This window comes from Rhincodon typus, chromosome 32 (assembly GCF_021869965.1).
Source record: "Rhincodon typus isolate 14 chromosome 32, sRhiTyp1.1, whole genome shotgun sequence".
NCBI lineage: Eukaryota > Metazoa > Chordata > Chondrichthyes > Orectolobiformes > Rhincodontidae > Rhincodon > Rhincodon typus.
This window is the reverse complement of record NC_063363.1, coordinates 29,330,523-29,354,334: the sequence shown is the minus strand read 5'-3', so window position 1 is coordinate 29,354,334 and position 23,812 is coordinate 29,330,523. Positions and strand designations below refer to the sequence as shown.

The following is a 23,812-nucleotide window of genomic DNA, read 5'->3' as shown; positions in this document are numbered from 1 at the left end:
GCAGAGAGAGAGAGAGATCAGAATTAACATGTGTGAGGTCCATTCAAAAGTCTGAAAACAGTGGGGAAGAAGCTATTCTTGAATCTACTCAGATGTGTGTTGAAACTTTGATATCTTCTGGCTAATGGAAGAGGTTGGAAGAGAGTTTAACGGGGTGTGTGTGGTCTTTGATTGTGTTAGTTGCTTTCCCGAGGCAATGAGAAGTATAGATGGAGTTAATGGATGGAAGGCTGGTTTGCATGATAGACTGGGCTCAAAGTGTGTAATGACATCTCTGAGCAGGTAGATTAGGAAAAAAAAATAGGTTAATCAAAACAAAAACAAACTACATGTTCCAGTGACCCAAGAGCAGTTTGAATATTTTGGTGCCCTTGTGCACGAGAGCCAATTTTGGAAAAAACAATGTATTTTGTCGATATGTGATTTAGAAATTAATCCAGTAGGGTTTCATTTTTTCGATAACTATTAGCTAGCTATTCTGTGACTTCAGTAATGAACAGTGTACCTCTTGGAACATAGGAGCCAGAGTAGGCCTTTCAGCCCCTCAAGCCTGCTCCTTCATTCTAAATCGTGGCTGATCATCTTTCATATTGCCCTATATTCTTCTAAACTCCAGAGAATACAAGCCTCTTCAAAGGACAGTCCCACCATTCCAAGGAATCATAATGGTGAACTTCTGCTGCATTACCCATATATGTGCAAGTATATCCTTCCTCAGGCCAGCGGACCAGATCTGTAACATAATATTCCAGGTGCAGTTTCACCATGTTCTATACAATTGAAACAAAACTTCTTTGCTGTGTTTTCTGATCCACTTGCAATATACTTACTCCTCATCACACGTGGATTCACTACCCACAGATTTATATACTTGTGAGGTTGGCCCGAAATCTGACTACTTTTTACCTAATTGACAAGTCCTGATGGATCACATGGTCCGTTGTGGTAATTAGGAAGTTTCTATTATAGTGCTGTACCATGTTTTTGTGTTATTTGTGGGAGATCCATGCCCCTATTCTTTGTGGATAACCCAGTTCCCTTTGGACATCAACACTTTCTAGTTGTAAAAATACTCTGCACTGTCTTTCCTTTTGTCACAGTGTATAACCTCACAGTTAATTACATTATATTTCATTCGCCATGTTCTTGGCACTCACTCAGCCTGTCTAATTCCACTTGAAGCCTCTTTGCATCACATCTCATATTCCCACCTATCATTTGCATAGTTTGATTGCTAGCTGCTAAATAATTGCCTATATTTCCCTAGCTCAACCTCAAGGTCTGGATACTTCATATAAGGTCAAGAAGAAGGCCTTTTTATTTATTCACAGAACGTGTGCATTATTGGCTAGGTCAGCATGTATTGCCTGTCCCTAATTGTCCAAACAGGAGTTAAGAGTCAACCACCCTGCTGTGAGTTTGGAGTCACATGTAGATCAGACCAGGTAAGGATGGCAGCATCCTTCCCTATAAATCATTAGTGAACCAGAAGGGTTTTTCCTGGGTCCCCAGAACCTGATTTGTGTCTCTGGATAAATAGTCTAGTGATAATACCATATGTATATCCTTCCTTTTCTGCCACCAGGGAGAAACTGAAATTAGAAAGCAAGGAAGACATATAGGGGCTGCTATTTCATTTTTTAATGAGTGGAATGCAGTGGAACCTGAGATAGGACAGTGAAGCATGTGTAAGATCTCTGATGGGCCTTACAGATGCACACTGGATTCCTCGGGAGGAAGAACTATCAATGAACTATTACGCTTTCTTATATTTTCCCAAGATTATTTTGATGCAATAGTTAATATTAACACAGAAAGACAACATGCATTTTTATTGTTTTTAAAATTTTATTGACTTATTTATACAGTCCCTCATGAAGCCAAGTTAGATGATGCCAATCTTATTAGCAACATCCAATGCATCGTAGCCTTGGGTTGATCAGACATATGCTGGCTTTTCACTATCAGGTCTCATAAGAGTGTTGACTTTATTTCTTGACAGCCTGTTTGATCTGGTGTTTGTTAGCCTTGATGTCAACAACAAAAACCAAAATATTATTGTCTTCAATTTTCTTCATAGCAGGCTCAGTGGTCAGAGGGAACTTAATGATAAAATAATGGTCCAACTTCATCCTCTTCTGAGCACTTTTTCTCATATACTTGGGTTGCTTTCTCAGTCTGAATGTCTTTTGGTCTCTTGAAGGTAAGTGTCATCCTAATTTCCTTCTGCCAGTTACTATGAACTCCATTCAAGGTGGCTGTCTTTGCTTTCAAGGCCTTGGATTTAGCCACACTTTTGGCAGAAACAGTTTCCTTCTTTGCCATCTTAGAAAAGAGATTGCATTTATATTTGGCTTTTTCAAAACCTTATTAACTTCTACTGCCCTTGTCCTTCTAGATGAAAGTGGTCGTGGGTTTGGAAGGTGACGTCTAAGGATCGTTGGTGAATTTCTGAGTGCATCTTGTGGATAGCACACAATGCTGCTACTATATGTCAGTGGTGGAGGGAGTGGAATGTTTGTGAATGTATGCCAATCCAGTGAGCTGCTTTGTCCTGGACGGTGTCGAACTTTTTGTTGCTGGAGCTGCACCCATCTAGGCAAGTGGGGAGTATTCCATTACTCTTCTGACTTGAGCCTTGTAGATGATGGACAGGGTTTGGAGAGTCAGAAGTTGAGTTACTTGCTTTATTTTACTAGCCTCTGACCTGCTGTTGTAGCCATTGTATTTATATGGTGAGTCCAGTTGAGTTTCTGGTCAATGGCAACTCCTAGGATGTTAATAGTGGGGGATTCAGTGATGGTAACACCATTGAATGCCAAGGAGCAGTGATTAGGTTGTCTCTAATTGGAGATAGTCATAGCCTGGCTTTTGTCTGGCATGAATGTGAGTGCCACTTGTCAGCCCAAGCCTGTATGTTGTCCAGATCTTGTTGCAATTGATCATGGACTGCTTCAGAATCTGAGGGTCACAAATGGTGATGAACATTGTGCAATCATTGGCAAACATCCCCACTTTTGACCTTATGCTGGACGGAAGGTCATTGATGAAGCAGCTGAAGATGGCTGGGCCTAGAACACTGTGCTGAGGAACTTGTGTGGAGATGTCCATAACTAAAATGTCTGGACTCTTATGACCACAACCATCCTCCTATATGCCAGGTATGACTCCAACCAGGAGAGAGTTTGTCCCCTGATACCCATTGCTTTTAGTTTTGCCAGGGCTTCTTGATGCGCACTTGGTTGAATGCAGCCGTGATGTCAAAGGCTGTCACTCTCACCTCACCTCTGGAATTCAGATCTTTTTGTCCATGTTTGAATCAAAGCTGTAATGTGGTGAGGAGCTAAGTGGCCCTGGCAGAATCCAAACTGGGCATCATTGAGCAAGTTATTGCTGAGCAAGTGCTGTTTGATAGCACTGTTCATGACACCTTCCATCACTTTACTGAAAGTCAAGTGTAGATGAGGCAGTAATTTGCCAGGTTGGATTTATCCTGCTTTTTGTGTGCAGGACATACGTGGGCAACTTTCCATACTGTTGGGTCGAAGCCAGTGTTCTGACTATACTGGAAGAGCTTAGCTTGGTAATGCAAATTCTGGAGCACAAGTCTTCAGTAGTATTGCTCGTGTGTCAGGACCCATGTCTTTTGCTGTATTCAGTGCCTCCAACCATTTCTTGATATCATGCAGAATGAATCAAATTGGTTGAAGCCTGGTACCCGTGATGCTGGGGACCACTGGAAGAGGCTGAGATGGATCATCGACTCGTTACTTCTGGCTGAATATTGCTGTGAATACTTCTGTCTTATCTTTTGCACTGTTGTATTGGGCTCTTCCATCACTGAGGATGGGGATATTTTTGGAGGCTCCTCCTCCAGTGAGTTGCTTACTCATCATCATTCACCATCATTCACGACTGGATGTGGCAGGACTGAAAGCTTAACTCTAATCTGTTGGTTGTGGAATCACGTAGCTCTGTCCATCACTTGCTGCTTATGCTCTTTGGCATGCAAGTAGTCCTGTTTTGAAGCTTCATCAGATTGACACCTCATTTTTAGGTATGCTATGCCCTCCTGAACTCTCCATTGAACCAGAGTTGATTCCCTGGTTTGATGGTAATGGTTGAATGGGGGATATGCCAGGCCATGAGGTTACGGATTGTGCTGGAGTACGATTCTGCTGCTGTTGATGGCCCACAGCGCCTCATGGATGCCCAGTCTCGAGTTGCTAAATCTCTTCAAAGTTTGTCCCATTTAGCACAGTGATAGTGACACACAACACGATGGAGTGAATTCCAAACGTGAAGGCGGGACTTCATCTCCACAAGACATTGTGCAGTGGTTACTCTTACCAATACTGTCATGGACTTTGTATCGGTAGCTGGCAGATTGTTGAGGATGGGGTCAAATATGTTTTTCCCTCTTGTTGGTTGCATGGGAGCTGATCAATCACCTTATCACAGGCTTTGTTACTGGCTTAAAAATAAGCTTTAAACATGTTTTGTTGTTTTTTGCTTGGTTAGAAGCTATTTTGTGCACGTGAATTAATTACATTGGGAGTGCAATCACACTCTTTTGCATCCTTTTAGCGGAAACCTGTGTAGTAGCATGTTCCAATTTTATCCACAGTTCTCACCTGCTTAAAGCTGAAAGACTGCGGATGCTGTAAATTAGGAACAAAAACAGAAGTTGCTTGAAAAGCTCAACAGGTCTGGCAGCATCTGTGAAGGAAAAATCAGATTTAATGTTTTGGGTCCGGTGACCCTTCCTCAGAACTGCCAGACCTGCTGAGCTTTTCCAGCAATCTCTGTTTTTGTTCTCACCTGCTTACTGCCTTTTGTGTGCTGGCCAGTTAAATCAGTCAATAGAAAGAATCAGGTTGCTGAGACAACGTGTTGCCATTTTTGAAGAAAAATATATTGATGCATGTGTGTTTTCTACTATCTCAGTCTGGCATCAAGTCATGTTCTAACTCTGGTCTAATATACACAATGGGTTTGATGTTTCGGCCCCTTCAGTGACAGATTTGGGGGCCGTACAAATGGGTGTAACATCATGGCTGTCATCCCCTGTGCCTACTTGTCTATACCACTGCAATTTTACAGTGGAGGCAGAGGCATTGGGAGGTTTTCCTGCCTGCTAATGAGCCAGTTTAACCCTTTTAGTGGCCCGTTAATAACAATTTAAGAGCCACTTCCTGCAGCTGTTGAGATTTAACCCATGATAGGGGAGGTCCACATCAAGTTGGCAGAGTCAACCAGTAAAGTACAGCCAAACACAACCCCAACTTTAACACTGTGGGTCATCAATTCACCCTTCCTCCTGCCCCTGCCCCTCCACCACTTCCAACAAAATGCAGTCCATGATTTGAAGGTACAAATATTTGGTGCACCTTGTGACGAAGTTCATCACGATGATGCTTAATTGATAACGGTAATGCCTGGGGTGGTATTGATCCAGAAAGGCTGAAAAGTCCAAATTCACTTCTGGTTTTGTACTGATCTAACTAATGTCAATCATTTCAACAGCTGAAGTGCTATTGGTGGCTTTAGTCATGAGGGGCAAAAAAATTTGAACATGGTTCCCATTGCTGATCACCATATTCAAACTAAAAAAAAACCGAACGAACTGCGGATGCTGTAAGTCAGGAACAAAAACAAATTTTCTTGAAAAGCTCAGCAGGTCTGGCAGCATCTGTGAAGGAAAAAACAGAGTTAACATTTTGGGTCCGGTGACCCTTCCTCAGAACTGGCAGTCTCAGAACTCAGTTCTGAGGAAGGGTCACCAGAGCCGAAACGTTAACTCTGCTTTTACCTTCACAGATGCTGCCAGACCTGCTGAGCTTTTCCAGAAAATTTGTTTTTGTACCATATTTGAACTGTTGTGAATATGGGATTGACAATGGTATCAACAATGGATGTGATGGCACTGATGCCCCTTCCCAAGTCATACCCAAAACAGTGGCGCACTCCTCTTGCAAGAGGCAAGAAACTGAACTCAAAAAAGCAAAAATGTTTTTTATTTAAAAATCAATACTTTCATTTATTTTGCCTGAGTGCCATGCAGTACAGAGGGAGTGCTGCACCGTCACAAGTGCCATATTTTGGATAAAATGCTCAGGAAGACCCTGACTGCTCTCTCGAATAACGTGAAAAAACAGACTGCCTGGTCATTATCTCATTTTTTGAGGTGTTGGTGGTTCTTTCTTCCCTATAGTGCTGAAAAATAATTCAATTGGCTGTAAAACACTGTGCTAATGATACAGGTGCTACACCAATTGAGTATGTAGATATTTTCCTAACCATCCCATTCAGGGATATTATAATACATCACTGGAGCATAGGAGGCTGAGGTTACATAAAGATTTATGAAATTGTTAGGGACATAAATGAGATGAATAGCCAAGGTCTTTTCCCCAGGGTAGGGGTGTTAAAAATTGATGGCATAGCTTTAAGGTGAGAGGGAAAAGATTTAAAAGGGACTTGAGGGTCAACATTTTCACACAGAGAGTGGTGTTTATATGGAATGAACTGCCAGAGGAAGTAGTAGTTGGGTACAAATACAGTAAATTAAAAGACATTTGGGCAGTTCATGGGTAGGTATGGTTTAGAGGGATATGGGCCAAATGCACGCAAATGGGACTAGTTCAGTTAAGAAAACCTGGTCAGCATGGACAAGTTGGGCCGAAGAGTCTGTTTCCATACTGTTTGACTCTATGACTCTTTTGTAAATGGGTGTTTATTGGATTAACACCTTGTGGTGTCCTTATTTGTGTCAGGTGCTGTATCAAGGCAAGACTTTTCTTTCTTTCAAACTTGGGGAATGGAGACCAATGAAGAGGGCTGTACAATAAATCATCATTTAATACAGTTGAAAGATAAATGGGAATTGAAAATCAATATAGTGAATTATAAGGCAGTTTAATTTGTTAGGAAGGATAAGGAAACCTCTTGTACCTTGGCTGGCTAAAAATTAAAAACTAATAAGGGAACAAAGAGACCTGGAACTACAGATGCATAACTCATTAAAAGTGGCAACCACAGCTGATAAGTCCATAAAGAATACAACCAAAGAGGAATAGCATACAAAAGCAGGGAGATACTTTTAAATCTGTATCGAATCGTAATTAGACCACTACTTTTTACTGCTCTGATCTCCATATTACAGAAATGATATTAAAGCCCTGCAGAAAAGATTTATAAGAATGTTGGCAGAATTGAGAGTCTGTCATTAAAGATTGAGCTGACTAGGGCTATCCTTTCTGAGGAAGAGAATCCTGAGCTTTGATGATGGTCTTTAAGATCATGAAAAAGTTTGAAAGGATAGACAAATTGTTTCAACTTTGCGTTCAATAAGTCTAGAACAAGGAGGCATAAGTTTAAGAAAGCATTGACAAATCAGAAAATAATTTGTGGATTTTTGTTTAAAAAAATACACAACACTGTTAGATGGTTAGAATGCAGAATACACTGGCAACATGGAGTGACAAAAAATACTGGCCCAACCAGTAAAGGCCACATCCTATGATTGGTTAATAAAATAATTGATGCATGTAGAGGATGCTTATTAATAAAGGAGTGAAAAGGAATTAGAAATATATGGGAGGAGGGGTGGAATGGATAATTAGAGTAGAAGGAGGCATAAGTGGATTATAGACTACACAGAACAACTGGGCCTGAATGGCCTGTTTCTCTGCTGTAAACTCTGTAATTCTGTGGACACAGCGCAACTAAGGAATGTCTTGATCCTTTTAAATGCCATTATAATTTTTCAATATTTACCTTAGATAAATTAACACGTGACAAAGGCTCTATTTATATAGAAATGCAAAGAATTTACACCACAGAAACAGGCCAAGGGTTTACTAAATTAATTGCAATAAAATTGAAATTAAATAAAATTAAAAGCTCATTGACATAAATTGGTTTAAATATTTGATTTCTGTTGTTAATTTCAAATTATGGAGCAATTTTGTGAACTGGCTGATTTTGGACATGGAATATATATTTTAAAACATGGAATATAGAATATAGAACATGACTGCAATGCTTGTATCACAGACTAAATTTTGAGGCATAGCAATCCTGATAATCTTTATGATGGATTTGTAAGCTTGCCAAAAATGTAGAAAACTAGCAAATGAATAAGGTGGGTCCTTCTCTGTAGCCCTTTGTAAGGTGTAATCTTGACAATATATTATTATTTCTCTTCTTACATGTCCCTCAAGGTCTAAAATGAATTGCTTCTACTGTGGTTCAATGGGTTCTGAAATGGCTGATGAATCCAGTATGTGATCTACAGACTGTATCACATATCAGGCAGGCATGGCTTGAAAGATTGGGTAAGTGAAGTGTTTGGACGTTTGCGGGCTCCCTCTAATACCTTGATTTTGCATCGGGGATGTTTCTAATGAAATTGGTTGATGTGACGGTTACCTTCCCGAATGAGCTTTTTCCAGTTTGATTGATCGTTAGCCAGGGTCTCCCAAGAATTGATGGGAATATTTGATTCTCTTGAGATGTTTTGAGGACGTTCCTAAAACATTTTTGTTGTTCTCCTCGAGTCTCCTGTCATGACTGCGTTCCAAGTACAGCAATTCCTTTGGCAGTCTGTTGTCAGGCATAAGAGTGACATGCCTGACCTCATGCAGCATTTTTTTTGACTGATCAATGCTTCAATATTGTGCATTTTGACTTGGGAGAAGATGATATTATTGGACTGTCTTTCTTGCCACCAGATTTGGAGAATCTTGTAAAGCTGCAGCTGGTTGTACGTCTCTATCACTTTAAGAGTTGCTCTGCTGTAGGTTATCCAAGTCTCTGAAGCAAGGAGGAGCATGGAGTTCAGTACTGCTTTGTAAACCATAAACATTGTCTCTGTTTTAAAATCCTGGTCCTCAACTAAAAATGAGGTACTGCAGTTGCTGGATATCTGAAAGATAAACAGAACTTACTGGGGAAACTCAGCAGGTCTGGCAGCATCTGTGGAGAGAGAAACAGAGTTAACTTTTTGAGTCCAGTATGACTCTTCTTTGGAACCACTTGAGGAAGAACTCAAGAGGAACCCCTTTTTTCAGTTAACTGAAAATTTAGCTGTGACATTGAAGGCAATTATGAATTTTGAATACTTTATTTCGAAGCTTGAATGAATGATCAAAACACATCATGAACGAGTCTATCAAGGTTAAATCAGGTAAATCACCAACAGTGATTTGTTGACAGCAGAGCCAGCATTTAAAGGTCCCACAAAAGTTCTAAAAGTTTTGAAAGACACTGTTTGTTGAAGGGAAACCAGTGACGTTCTGGCAAATGATAAGCTGATTGCAGATGGTCTTTTGAGTATTGACTTTAATGTATCGAGAGTCCTGGAAGAAGGAAATCCATACGGTTTGGCATGCTTTGTGTCTTCTTATTTGAGGCATTCTCCTCTGAATCAAATGATTGTGATTCTAAGCCCAGTCAAAAACTTAGAACACATAATCCAGGACTAACTTTTCAGTATGCTGTTGAAGGACTGTGGTATTGTTAATGGTTCCATTTTCAACCTACACAATAAGCCTAACTGTTCAGATGGACGTTTAATATCATGTTATACTTAATTGAATACAAGTGGGAAGCTTTCTGTGTGACATCATTCCTCCCTAAACCAACAGCACCAAAGACAGAACAATTGTACATTCACCTCACATGTTTGTGAGAACTTGCTGCGTGTAATTGTTTGCCTGTAATAAGAGTGAATGCACTTCAAGGACAGTTAATTTTTCTGAACAACTTGGGATGTTGTGGAGATTTGATAAGGTATTATATGAGGTTAGTTTTTTCTTTATTTCTTGTTTTCCATTTATATGTGAAGCTTGGGAGGAACTTCAGAGTGACAATAAGATTAATATCAATAAGAATAATGCTTGGAGGCTGAAGGGAGACAGAAGTCACTTTTTTTTTCTTGACTTCTGCACAGACATGGTTCACAGTTTAAATCCCAGTCCATTTGGAACACACACAAGTTGAATTGCATCATCTCCTACCTTTAAAACTCACTACACTTCAAAAGTATTCCATTAGCTGTGTTTTGTGACATCTTGAAATTATGAAGGACGCTGTGCAAAAGATAGTATTTTGTCTGTCTTCCCTCCCACCTACCTGCCCCTCCCTCCTTACTGACCAACCCCCATCCCAACACCTACCTACACTCACCTTTACTGGCTTCATCCCCGCCTCCTTGACCTGTCCGTCTTCTCTCCACTTATCTGCTCCTCTATCCACCTTCTATCATCACCTCCCCCTCTCTCTATTTATTTCAGAGCCCCCTCCCCTCCCCCATTTCTGAAGAAGGGTCCAGACCTGAAACGTCAGCTTTCTTGCTCCTCTGATGCTGCCTGGCCTGCTGTGTTCATCCAGCTCTACACCTTGTTATCTTATTATCAAAAGATATTCCATCTTTGAAACTTGCATTTATATGGTGCCTTTCATGACGTCAGGATCTTCAAGTGTTTCATAGCCAATGAAATAGTTTCCAAAGTATGGTCACTGTTGTTATTGATTGTTGAAAAGTGAAAAGAAAATGTCTAAGCCATTCAGAGATAGCAAGAACTGCAGATGTTGGAGTCAGAGTCAACACAGTGTGGAGCTGTGGAACACATCAGGTCAGGCAGCATTAGAGAAGCAGGAAAAAGGGTCCTGACCCGAAACGTCGACTTTCCTGCTTCTCTGATGCTGCCTGACCTGATGTGTTCCTCCAACTCCACATTGTGTTGACCTTGATGTCTATGAGCCATCTTACTCCAATAATGTAATAACACTGCCTAGTTAGTTTTAATTGTAATCAATAAAGAGGAATACAGTTTTCAAGTCCTGGAGGGTTTTCTATGGATTTCTTTTTGATACTTGATGTATATTGTAAATATTTGGAAACCTTATGCTTTCTGCTCATGGGCTTCTTCACATATTAAAGGATTTGTCCTTTGTTTACAGTCTAAATACTGTTGAAATTAAAAGGCCGGATAGCCTCATTATCCCATTCATAATTTTTTTGTCTTGAAGTCAAGATAGCTTTCTTTAGGCTTTTCTACTGCAGAAAATGTATTGTTTACTTTTGAAAGAATCAACAGTGATGAGTAGGTGTGTGACGCCACAAAGCCAGTGACCATAATTTCTGTTAGTTCTCATTTGGTTTGTGCAAACCCCTTTCATTCCTTTTGAACGATGCTTGCTATACTTGGCTTTGCTACAGTTCTAGTTTGACTGGGAGCTAAGAAAAATTGTATTTGACTTTCTCTTCAAGACATTGTGTAAAAGTTGTCAACTGTAATAGCCCTACAATTTATGCCTGGTAATAGAATTAATCCTTAATACAAATCTCAAGTTTAATCATTTTATTTAAAAAAATGAACTGGGTGTCTCATTGAGGTTTGAGAAAACACATCTCAAACATCATTTTATTTATTAGTAGTGAATGTGACACATATAAGGTTTCTGGTGCACTCACAGCATCATCATATTCAGTCTTGACAGATAATAAGAATACATCAATGCAGTTTTATCTTCTATAAAATCAAAAATGTCTTCTGCCACTTAAGTATTCTCTTTAATCTGGTCCATGGAATTCCTTGGGATCTCAGAAAGAATGCCATATTTGATATAGCATAGTGCTTTGAGATTGAAGGTGGAAAAAAACTCAATTTCCTTTGGCTGTACCTATGCCTTCAGTTGTTACATTATTCTGAAAATGACAAGGGGGCAGAATTTCAAGGAATAGTTTAGTTGAACTGCAGATGAAGTGTGGTGAAGGTAAATTCAGGATAATAATTAATACCTATGAAATAAGAGCTTTGTTAAACCCTTAAGAAAAGAAACCTGGATGGACTGGGATTAAGAAAGGAGAAAGAAGAACATGCATACTCATGTTCAAAGCCCTTCGCATCCAATTAGTTATTTCTGAAGTACAATCAGTGTGGTCAGGCAGGTAAATGCAGCAGTCAAATTGTGTCCTATAAGATATCACAAATAGCTATTTGTTAAGGAAGGAATAGAAGCCAGAATACTGGGACAACCCCCAGCTCCTTGAATAGGGCGATAGAATCTTTCACTTCCACCTGAAGAGATTGATGGCACTTCAATTTAACTTCTCAACCGAAATTAAGTTTGAAAAGAGAGCATCTGCATCCTCTGCACTTAAATCAGCTACTTTTTTCCAAAAAAAAAATTGTAGCATGGAGCCATATATAATCTGAACTGGGGATAAGGGAGAAGGGTTTAATTTCTTTTGCTAACACTACCATCATAATTAGCATTTGTTTCCTATTGTCTGACAGATTTCTGACTTATTTGTTCCAGCTCCTTAAATTTATCAAACTGAAACACAAGTTACTTTATTCATCAGTTCTTCAGTTCTAATTTTTCTCATTACTTTCAGCCAGTAATTCTCTGTGTGACCGTTTTTAGGAATGCTCAGTCATAGAGTCATAGAGCACGGAAACAGATTCTTCGGTCCAACTAGTCCATGCTGACTATAATCCCAAACTAAACTAGTTCTACCTGCCTGCGCTTGGCCCAAAATCCTCCAAACATTTCTTATTCATGTACTTATCTAAATGTCTTTTAAACATTGTGACTGTACCTGCATCCACCACTTTCTCTGGAAGTTCATTCCACACACAAACCACTCTCTGTGTAAACAAAAGTGCTCCTCGTGTCTTTTTTAAATCTTTCTCCTGTCACCTTATGAATATGCCCCCTAGTCTTGAAATTGCCCACCATAGAGAAAAGACACCTGCCATTCAACTTAGCTATGCCCCTCATAATTTTATAAACCTCTACAAAGTCCCCTCTCAACCTCCTACACTCCAGTGAAAACAAGTCCCAGCCTTTCCAGCCTCTCCTTATAACATATCTTCCATTCCCAGCAACATCCTGGTAGATCTCTTCTGAACTCTCTCCAGCTTAATGTCCTTCCTAATGCATGGAGACCATTTGAGATGTTCCTTCAAGCCTACCTGTATTGCATCAGAAAGAAGAACAGGAATGGCATGAGGTAAATTGCCACTTCAGAGAGCAACCATGGACACAGCAGGATGAATAGCCTTCTGTGTCATAACCATTCTGTGATACTTTGTTTCCTGTCCTAACATATGATTTGCAGCTCAGTGAATGCTCTTGTGAAGCAGCTTCTGATATTTTACAAAGTTAAACCCTCACTACATGAAAACAAATGAATTGTAAGACCAAAGTGAGAGAATCATTCAACTCCCACTCACCAAAGAATAATATTTGTAACTTACTAAACTGTAACATGCAGAGATTCAACACCAATAAAAAAATGAGGAAAATAATAGAAGTTTATTACCCTGCCATTATTTTGCACTTATGAAATATTCTGTAACTCATCTGTAGCACTCCGAGCATTTTGGGAGTGTGGCATGACAATATCTCCTTAGTTGGTGACTTAAGTCAGTTTTTCTTCTGGTGATATTTGATTTAGGTCTATTTTCCTGCTCATAAGTCATCAGTATCTTTCTCTCAGTCAGCATAATGGTTTGCTTCCAAAAAACAAATACAAAGTTACTTCAGCTAATTTTTTACCCTATGGCCAAAGATCCATTTTCCTTTCAATTTTCATTTGTGCACACTGAGGGATTTATTTATATAATAAAGAAGCAATATAAATGTAAATTACCATTGTTTGTGTTCCTAACTTGTATAAGGTTATTTGTAGATATTTTACCTGGAATTCACAGACTGTTATTTTTACCTTCTCATTCAAAGGTGTAAGTGTTGACCATGTACTAAAACATGTCAAGGTGAAACTTGAACTTTATCAAGTCATAGGTAAGCAATCTCCTCAATAGGCTTTTCTTCCTTTAATTTGTGCAGTTTACCATTATTTCTCAGCTATCTGCTGGTCATCTGTGACATCACCCAAAAATGCATCATCAGTTTCCACATATACACAATTTTGCATAGCTCTAGCTTGCATTTACTTTTGTTGATATCGTTACCTTCTCTAATCATCAGATTGTTTCTACGCTGTCCATGACTACATGAGGAGAAATTTATTCCAGCCAAATATTGGGTAAACAAAAACATTGTCTTTAGTCCTTGTCTGTAAGTCTGTTCCTTTGCGACCAATTTTATCCCTCCTTCTGCCAACTGTCTGAGGTTGAGCCAGACTGTTTGCAATCTTGTGTTACATTCACTTTGAAATGAACTTCATACTACCTTTTTGCCTCATCACTAAGACTGCTTATCCCTGTTCAAAGATGTTATTATGCACCTCTGGAACAGATAGAACTTGAACCCTGGCGTCCTGGCTCAGAGGTAGGGATACTGCTCCTACATCACCAGAACTGCTATGGCATAGCCAAAACAATTGACTTAAGCATCTCACTTACTGATCTAATTCAGTACAGGGAGGTAACACCTCCATTTTAGAACTCTCATCCTCATTTTCAAATTCCTTCAACACCTCACCCCTCCCTATTACTGCAATCTCTTTGAGCCCTGGCTTCTCCAGCCGTAAAGAATGATGCTCCACTATTGACAGAAATAGCTCCTAAGGCCCGAAACACTGGAATTCCCTCTCTGTCATTCCCCCTCTTTAACTTTCCATTCCTTCTTCAAGGCATTGCCTAAAATTCAAAGCAAGCTTTTGACTACTTGCACTAATACTTTATTTCCTTGTATGTGGTGCAAGGAAAAATCCTGTGAAGCATCTTGGGAAATTTAATTACATTAAGTTGCTATGTAAATATAAGATGCTTTTCTTTTGTTTAGATTTGGTTGTCTGATTGAATAGTTTGAGATAGATGCAGTTACATGACTTAGAACTTCGCTTTGTCTATTCTGAAAGAGTAAATAACCTACCTGGCAGCTATTATGGTATTTGTTGGCAGCACCTTCCAAGTTAGAAATTGCTTGGCATATGTAATTTTAATGTAGTGGCACAGAGGAGGAGATAAAGCAGTAGCAATAACTTGATTCCGACTCTCTTACCAAAAGAGGGGAAAAAAGCTGAAACATTGATAAATTTTTAATCAGGTTTCCATAAAAATGTAATGCATTGCAATTATGGTGTTTTACTTCGCCCGTTGGAGATAGATAGCTGGGTGGCCCACTGCAAGCTTGCTCCATTCCCCAATCTCCATTGCTAGCTGGGTGTGGGTTCATTTCCCCGAATTCCCTTACCAGCTGGGAGGGTGTGGGTGGGCAGGCATGACCTTGGGTCCCTTTACAAATTGCAAGCTGATGTATATTAACATTTTAGGGAACAGGCGCCGTGGCAACGGTTGATAGACAGAGGTGATGCCCAATAACAGTCAAGAGGATGGCGAGGGGGCGTATCTAGGGCGGGCCCCTCATGTCCAGTCCCAGCTGGGGTGGGGGGCGGGGCCAGGCGGAGGGCGTGGACTATGACAATTACATACCCCCAGCACCCCCCCACCACCAATGGCCAAGCTCAATGCACCTGGCGAAGGGGCAGCGCTTCGAAAGCTTGTGTCATTTCCAAATAAACCTGTTGCAGTATAACCTAGCGTCGTGTGACTCCTGACTTTGTCCACCCTCGTCCAACAGCGGCACCTCCAAATCACACCCAAGCTTTGTTCGAGGGGGCGGGGCCAGCCGGATTTTTTGGGAGGGGGGTGTGGGCTAAATGACACGGTTGCTCCTTCCCCGTCCCCTCCCCTCCCCCTCAGCCCTGCATCTGCTGGGGCGCAGGGGGCGGGGCCATCTTCCGGATTCGGTCCAATGGACACATGGGCCGGGGCGTGGGTTGGAGACCGCGACCAATCGGAGGGGAGGGGGCGGGGCGGGAGGGGGCGGAGCCGGGGCGCGCTGACGTCATGGGGATGTATCGATGTGGGCGCGTGGCGGCGCGGTGGTGGTGTCAGTCTGATGAAGATTGGCATGAAGGTAAGCTGTCATTCACAGGCAGAGTCACCGCGGTGCAACACTGTATCACGGGGCAATACAGTGTAACCAGCGGCGCACACGGATACATTGCACACAGGAGCTCGCAGCTCTAGACACTTCATTTCACTCAGTCATTGTCCCAGCCGGAAGAAAGGGCACAGCTTTATTTATCCATTGCTCTTGCATCTCTCCTCTCTCTCTCCGCCTTTCCATCTCTTGTGTATTTTTTTCCTTTTCTCTCTCCCCACCTCTTCTCTCCAGTTTTACAGCTGATGGGTGGGAAAGTAGCTGCATTGTTAAGCGATGAGCGGAGGAGTCTTTTCTGTGTGTATGTCTGCAAACAGAATCTTTCCACATTAGCTGTCTGATCGTTGTACTGTGCTGGGCGCCTCAATCTCAACTTCTCAACATTTTCGACTTTTAAACCGGGGAGCTACAGGGTGATGCATTTTCAGAAGGAGTCTGATTAGTGCATTTCGTAATGTTTTTTTTCAGTCTTTTTGTAACCGATTTTGTTTTGCACATTTTCCCTTCCACTTTCTGGATTCAAACGGAGGAGATTCCCATTCGCACTATCGGAAGAACCTTTGCGATTTTTTTTCCCTTTCCGCTCTTCATCCCCCCCACCCCCACATCTGTTTGATACAACTGTTGACCTGATGTACTTTTTTTTTCTGTCCTGAGATGGTATTGGTTAATAAGATCATTTGATCATTTATCCTTCATTACATTTCAGTTTTTTGCAAATCTTAATTAAGTTTGGTTTCGCAAAATATTTTCTTTTTGAGCACAATAAGAGGGCGCTGAGTACTTCCGAGCGGAGTTTGAGGCTCTGATGTCTTTGCTCTGTGCTTCTAAATCATCAGATTTTCTATTGGATCTGAAATTGTATCGTTTCATGTTTCTGTGATGGAGTAAATTCGGGGGATGTTATCTTCTGGAAAAGTCTTTTCACCCTTTTGATGTATCATCAGGAATGTTGCAACACATTTGTTACAAATTAATATTTGCTCTATATTCTGTTACTATGGAAATGAAGCGGGAGGAAATGGAACATTTTGCTTATCAGAGAACTTGCGTTGTAGATTTCAGAAATGGTTTATCTTGACTGGCATACTCTTTAAATTCCACTTTTAGATGTGCCTCGTGAAATGCGTTTAAATGATTAATTAAAAGGAAATAAATCGATTTCAGTATCCTCCTTGCAGCCTCTCTGTATAAAGTCTCGCCATGCAGCTTCTAATATCTACTCGTCTCTGTAACAATCGGTACCTCTTTTTAGGGAGGGGGGAGAGGAAGCTGCGAGCCGTTTGCAATCAAGCGTGGACTTAATTTGCTAGTACGAGCCCCAGTTCTTGACTTAAAGGGAAGATATTGTGAAGAATTTGCTTAACAGTGTCAGTAAATTAGCATGCTTCCTCACACGACTGGAATCTCCGATCATTAGGGCTATGGAGCTGACTGGACAACGGATGTGTTTGCTACAGGCCAGTCCCAACAAACGCAGAACAAATTCGCTAAGAATTTTTATGTTGTTAAGGTTTTGCTGGGATTGCAGTGAGCCCTATGCAATGGGAGTAAACCAGAACGGAGCGGTGGAATTCTGTGCAGGAAGCAGGTATGCAGTTGGAGAAACGAAGCTTGACTTTTTTTTATATATACACTTTTTAAATACCCTCGCCCATAGATGTATCTGGGTATGTGTTCGGTTTGAAATGGGTGTACCTCTAGTTCAGGGCTTCAGTCACTATTGGTGCATCCAAAGTGGTATCTGTCATTTCAGCATCGTTTCCTATCTAGCACTCTGATCCAGATCTCCCTCTTAATGCCTCAGAGTCTGTAGGAGAGCAAAACGTGTAAGTCACAACAAGGCAAGAATGTTTATATCTGGGATAAAAAAAAGTTGTATGATCAGGTTAGCTCACGGTAAGCGTTTGTCTTAAAATATTGAATCTTTTTGTCTTTTTGCAGTGCTATTTTCGAGGGGAATTTTACAGAAAATATAACTGTATTGCATTTTAGATTGGAGGTTCTCCGCTAAATTTAAAAAGTCAAGCATACTGTCAGGAACTTTGCTTTCAAATCATTTTCCTTCTTAAGGAGATTAGTTTATGTTTCATTGTTTTATTATTTGATCTTTCACATGGAAATGACCAATTTCCAAATCCAAACTTGCTGGTGTACTAGCTGTGGAAGGAGAGGCACCACAAGACATTATTACTGGTGTTCCCAATCAAAGAAATTCTTTACCATTTCATTGCATCATCTTGAAGAGAAGAGAAAAAGTGTTTGCTGAAATCTGGAGGAGGAATCACCAGCTGGATTACTGAACTGTTAATAGGTCGAGATTGGAGGAGGGTACATATCTCATCTTGCAGAGTGCAAATGTATATTACCACCCATTCTGCTACTGTAATGAGCTAAATACCCATCCAATAATAGAGTGCAAAATTCAATGTGCTTCTGTGAGACTGTTTTCACTGAAGAAATTCCTACTTTTTGAAGAAATGATAGCTAATTCTTGTTACTGAATGTTTGGAGTTTTGGTTTGGTTTTAACAGCAAGTGAGCAGAGGGCGTGGGGATGGTATCCTGGAGTGAGGTAAGACTGCAAAAAACAGGGGAACTGAATTAGCCCACATAGTTGGATTGAAATGGTCACAGAAGCGTACCCTCTGTCAATGATCAGCACTTGTGATCTCCATAGGGCTCATGCGTGCTGTCAACATTAGTTTCATCTTTCTGCCACTGTCGAGGTGGTTGGAACTCAGTTTTCTAAGTTTTTAAAATTTTTAAAATATTTTTTATATACCAAAAACACTTATCAAATACCTATATCTTTAAAATTAGTGAAGGTGAATAGCATTCATGTATTAGCAAGAAAATAGAAAACCATGCAAGGCTAATTAGAGTAGAAGGATCCATTAATAGCGTTGGAGGGAGCTTGTATGGAGTATAAATACAGGTATAGAACCATTAGGCCTTGTCATTTTCTGGACTGCAAATACTGTACTATGTAAAGTACCTGTGTAGTGTGGAAATAATGCCTCCTTCATTTTAAATATAACTTTTTCAACATTCTCTTCTATACATTTAGAAAAATATCTGTGGTTTGAATGCGACCACAGACATATCTACTGCAATTTCTGCAACCACTACTGTTGTGTTGTACTCAATAGTATTTTCTCTCTGTGTATTTCAATCTGAAACCAACAAAAATGTTTACTTATTAAAATGTGAAAACTCAAACTAACTGATATTTATTTTAATATATTGTGACGGGTTAATGATCATCCCTACTGTGAATATTCAGGTACTTGAGACAGGGTCCCGATGAAGAATGTGAGCCATGAGGTTTTTGATTTTTTTTTTATGTTGAAATGTTTTAGGAAGTTTTCAATTTCAGCCCTTTATTGAACATTTCTCATTCAATCATATATTGCAGTAGCTGGACAGTATAGCTTATGATTTTGGTTTCTTTCTAACTTGTCAACATCAGGGATATTATTGCCCAGTGTAATTTTGAAATCCTGCCCAGGTTGAATTGCTCTCGGCTTTCACTGTGATCTAAATGAATATGGCACTGCAGACAGTGGCTTGTCCTTCCCCAAAGGTTACGCCAGCTGACCAGCAAAGTGCTGGTGGATCTTTTGTTACTTTGTGTTCCACCTTTTCCAGTCTGTTTTGCAGAACAGCCACTCTGTGTGGCACAGTCCATCAATGATTTAGTCTCCGAGTTGTGCAGTTATTGTGTCTAATGCGATTTTTCAGAGTTGGTGGGCACTGCACATTTAACGGTAAAGTTCCATTTAAAATCTTAATCCATTTAATACTTTGCTTGGAAGATATCATTAAAGTTCATAGCATTCAAACTATATTAGTACCTGTGCAAATGAAATTAAATGTGCTTCTGTAGGCTGATTGTCCTGCATGAATTTGAAAGATGTTTACAGATTGATAATGTGTGGATCTGATACAGATTGAATGAATGTTAAATCAATTAATGTTTAACAAGAGGCATTCTCTCTGTTCTGATATGATTTTATTTGTTTTATTAATCTGAAAGCTGCTGGCAAGTCTGTGGAAATTCTACTTTCCATGGAAAGTAGGAACAGAACTAGGTCATTCATCCCCTTGAGCCTGTTTAACAATTCCGTGGAATCGTGGCTGATCAGGATCTTAACTCCACATTCTTCTTGCCTTTTCCTGAAACAAATTCAGCTGCTCTTAACCTGGGATACTCCAATTGCCCTAGTATCCACAACCATTTTTTTGTTTGGGAGGAGTGGGTTGCATGATCCAGAATTCCACACATGCATATATGCGAAATGGACTTTTAGATTTCATTCCTGAATGCTCTTGTACTGAATTGAACCAAACTTCCTTCCTGTTCAGAATTTCCTTGGTCTTGGGTTCACTGTTTTTAAGTTTTGAGGTTCAGCATTCAGCTCTAATTTTCACTTGAGTCTAATGACATTTTTATATGTGTCATTGTGAAGACTGAAAATTAAACAGTTTCAAATATCGGATTTTTTTCCCCCTTGTAGCTTTTTTAACTTGGTTTCCCTCAGGTACTGGCCCTAATCAGGATATCTGTTTACGATCTGACCACATCACTAAGTGGTTTGCTTACGTTTTATAAGACAACGGTGTCAGCAGCAATTTTCAAATTTTCCTTTGAAAGAAAGCATTGAGCAATGGGGGCTTTTGAGCAATTTATTTGGTGCTAATGAGGAGGAGAGGAGCCATTGAGACTGATTTAGCAGAACACGACCTGGAGGAATGATCTTGAATAGACCAAAACTCATGCTAACAAAGTTGTCCATTTAAGCATTTTTCCATATTAGCATTTGGGGACTGGGCGCACAGGTGAATATCTCCAGGTTATGAACCCCAGACCATTGGTAGTATTGTGAGCAATGGGTAGACTGGTTAGTGGAGGGAGAAAATCTGAAATGGTAATCATATTCTGGGGCATTGTACAGAGTGCTGATTGTCTATCTATAACCTGTGACCAGTTCAAATTATTTTACCAATTTGGTCCTGGCTTACAGCTCCCTTTGTCTGTTTTGGAAATGGATGGAACATTGTGCCTTTGTTACAGTGACTGATATTTCAGACCACAGCAACACAAGACTGACACAGATGCGTAGTCAGTGAAGCCAAATTTGTCTTCTCAAACAAAACACTACCATGATGTGGAGGTGGTGGCATAGTGGAACTGTCGTGGATAGTAATCTAGAACTTCAGGCCAACATTCCAGGAGCATGGGTTTGGATCCCACTGTGAGACTTGGCACAATTTGAATTCAGTAACTATCTGAATTGAAGAGTTGGTGTAACAGGGACCATGTCACTGCTGTCAATTGTAGTTTTTTTTAATAAAAATTTTGGGGCACTATTGTCCTTTCTTTTTAGGGAAGGAAATGTGTTGTTCCTTGTCTGATCTGGCCTAGATGTGACTCCAAACACAAAGCAATATGTTTGACTCTTAATTGCCCTTTGAGGAATTAGAATTAGGTAGCCTAGCCAGTGATGCTCACATCCTGTGAATAAATTAAAAGAAAAATTCCTTGATCTCATTTTGGCAACAGAACTCCCAACAACTTAGTTATAATTAAGTACAGGGTAAATCCTTTAAAATAGGTCAAGGATTTAAGGTGAAGAAATATTTGCTATAATAGGACAGAGAACAATTTTACATGTTTGTATTGTAACAGGTAAATTCTGTTCAACCTGCCCACCTCCAGCCCCCACACTGTTTCGAAACTGGGCAGTGACTAATTATGAAGGCATGTCGATATGAAATTCCATTGTTTGACATTGCCATTAATCTGTTCAAAGTAAGTATTAAGGAACATTTTTATCTACTAACTTGTGAACGTTTTGAGAGCCTGTGTGCTGATAATTCACAGAGCCCAGTTTCAGGCTGTTGATCTTCAAGATTGTGACATTAAAGAAATGTGTCCAAGTCCATTGAAACAACTGTCTCTGTGGCATCTCATTCCCAGTGGCCACTTGAGTTTAGACAGTGATTGCAGGTAGTTTATCCTATTGTGGAATATTTACAGATGAACCCAATCCTGTTTATGCTGATCACCTGCATTCAGGGGTTATTGTGATCTGTTCAGCATCTCCTCCAAAAGATGACCACTGCATCATTGGCACCTCTCCTTTGCACTGTATTGGAGTGTCATCCAGATTTGGTGCTAGAGCTCACAATCTTCTGACTTCTGATATGAAAATGCTACGACTGATGGCATTTAATGTTCAGCTTCATGTTGATGTTAAATATATAAGTGCTGAGTGCTCCGTTTTACTGTGCATCTAATCTAGTCTACAACTGACCTTGCATGGATAAACAGAATGCTATCCAAATGTTAGGTGTACAACATAGTTAGATACAAATATAGTTTTAAACACTTCAAGGCCAGTTGTAGAATAGTTTAAATACAGAATGATATTACAAGTTTAATATTTGTTAGCCTGGTTTGTAGAAGAACAGAAAAGTTCTCCCTCCAGTTCTGGCCGAAACCTAAATCTTAACTAGTGTCAATAAAAGATTTATCTGGCCATCATCTAACCACTATTTGTGGGAAGTTGCTGTGTGCAAATTGGCTGTGACATTTCTTGCGTTGCAAAATGATTACACCGCAGAAATGTTGGCTGTAAAATTTTTGAGAAACCTGGGATCAGCCATGGTGCTACCTAAATGTAAGTCCTTTGATTTTGTGGAGTGTTTATCTGGTTAAAGGTCTGAATTATATCTGGCATAAGTGAAATGTAAGAAGGCATCCTCCTGCCAGGAGTTTCATTGCATTTCATTCCAGTACCTGATTGGAATCTGACTCTAAATTCAGACTATGGTTATATTCTAATTGCAACATTAATATGAAATGAAACTGCTTGACTGTAATTTCTGGTGTTCCTTAACCTCTTCTCACGCTTTTTCTTTCCTTCCTTTTGTTTCGCGCTCTGTCTCTTGCTGTTTCTTTCTTTCTCACTCTCTCTTGTTCTTGAGCTCTCGCTCTCGATCTCTCTCGCTCACCCACGCTCTGTCTCGTGCTCTTGCTTGTGCGCGTGCTGTCTTTTGTGCTCTCGAGCTCTCTTTTTGCGCTCGCACTCGAGGTCTCACTTTCTTTTGTGCTCGAGGTCTCGCTCATGCTTTCTCTCTTTCTGTCTGTCAGCTACACCATAACAGCTTCTTGGAGCTCTAAGGCTGATGAATTTTCTGTATTAACCTTGCTTTTCCCGATTGATTGAAGTCTCTGATCCTGTAGAAATGGGAAGAAAAGCACATTCTCAGTTTTCTTTTGACCATATGGTCAGACTGACCAGAGCGTAACTGGAATCCAAGCCATCAGTGATTGCTAGAGAAACCTCATGTTTATTGAGTTGCTAAGCACTGACATCAAGGCCACATGATTTTGGCTCCTCCTTCTGAGAATAGCAGATTATAATTTTCAGAATTTAGGTTAAAAATCTCAGGATCCTGTTTAATAAAAATGGAATTTGAGTTATTGAGATGCCAGTAACCAACATTTCTAATTTGTAAATGAACAGATTTGAGGAATACTATCTGCAAAATACCAAGAACTGTCCTGGAATTCCCTGCAATCAAAGATGGACTTTGGACTTCTTTAGGCTTCAGAAACGAAATATAATCTTTGGGGTTTGGAGTGTTGCTCTGAAATGCTGAAGCTTTGTTGGATATCCACCATGAGATGAAGGACTTGCATGTGCTCAACAGTTTTTACTGCCTTGAGTAACAGGTCATTGAGAAACCAAGTTTGCAGGTTTCCTTTATTATTTGCACCCTTTCCCAGCTGACCTATAATTACAGCCATCTGGGACATGAAATGGGACACCTTATGACAGCTGGAGACTGACATCATGATGTCAATGTTCAGC

General features: G+C 40.1%; 1 protein-coding gene and 1 pseudogene across 8 annotated transcripts in view; one reads left to right on the top strand and one right to left on the bottom strand.

Annotated features, from left to right (window-relative positions):
* Nucleotides 1-1,885: 1,885 nt before the first annotated feature.
* On the bottom strand, nt 1,886-23,064 carry LOC109936437 (annotated as a pseudogene).
* Nucleotides 15,830-23,812, top strand: part of pknox2 (pbx/knotted 1 homeobox 2) — a 400,561-nt gene continuing 392,578 nt past the window's right edge. For 4 of the 8 annotated variants that reach the window (XM_048615456.1, XM_048615460.1, XM_048615455.1 and 1 more), the window contains exon 1: nt 15,832-15,903. The gene's annotated coding sequence lies outside the window, so the exon portion shown is untranslated. Of the gene's footprint in view, nt 15,904-17,381; nt 17,522-23,812 lie in introns of those variants that run through there. The other 4 variants (XM_048615462.1, XM_048615465.1, XM_048615463.1 and 1 more) reach the window with 3 other exon arrangements.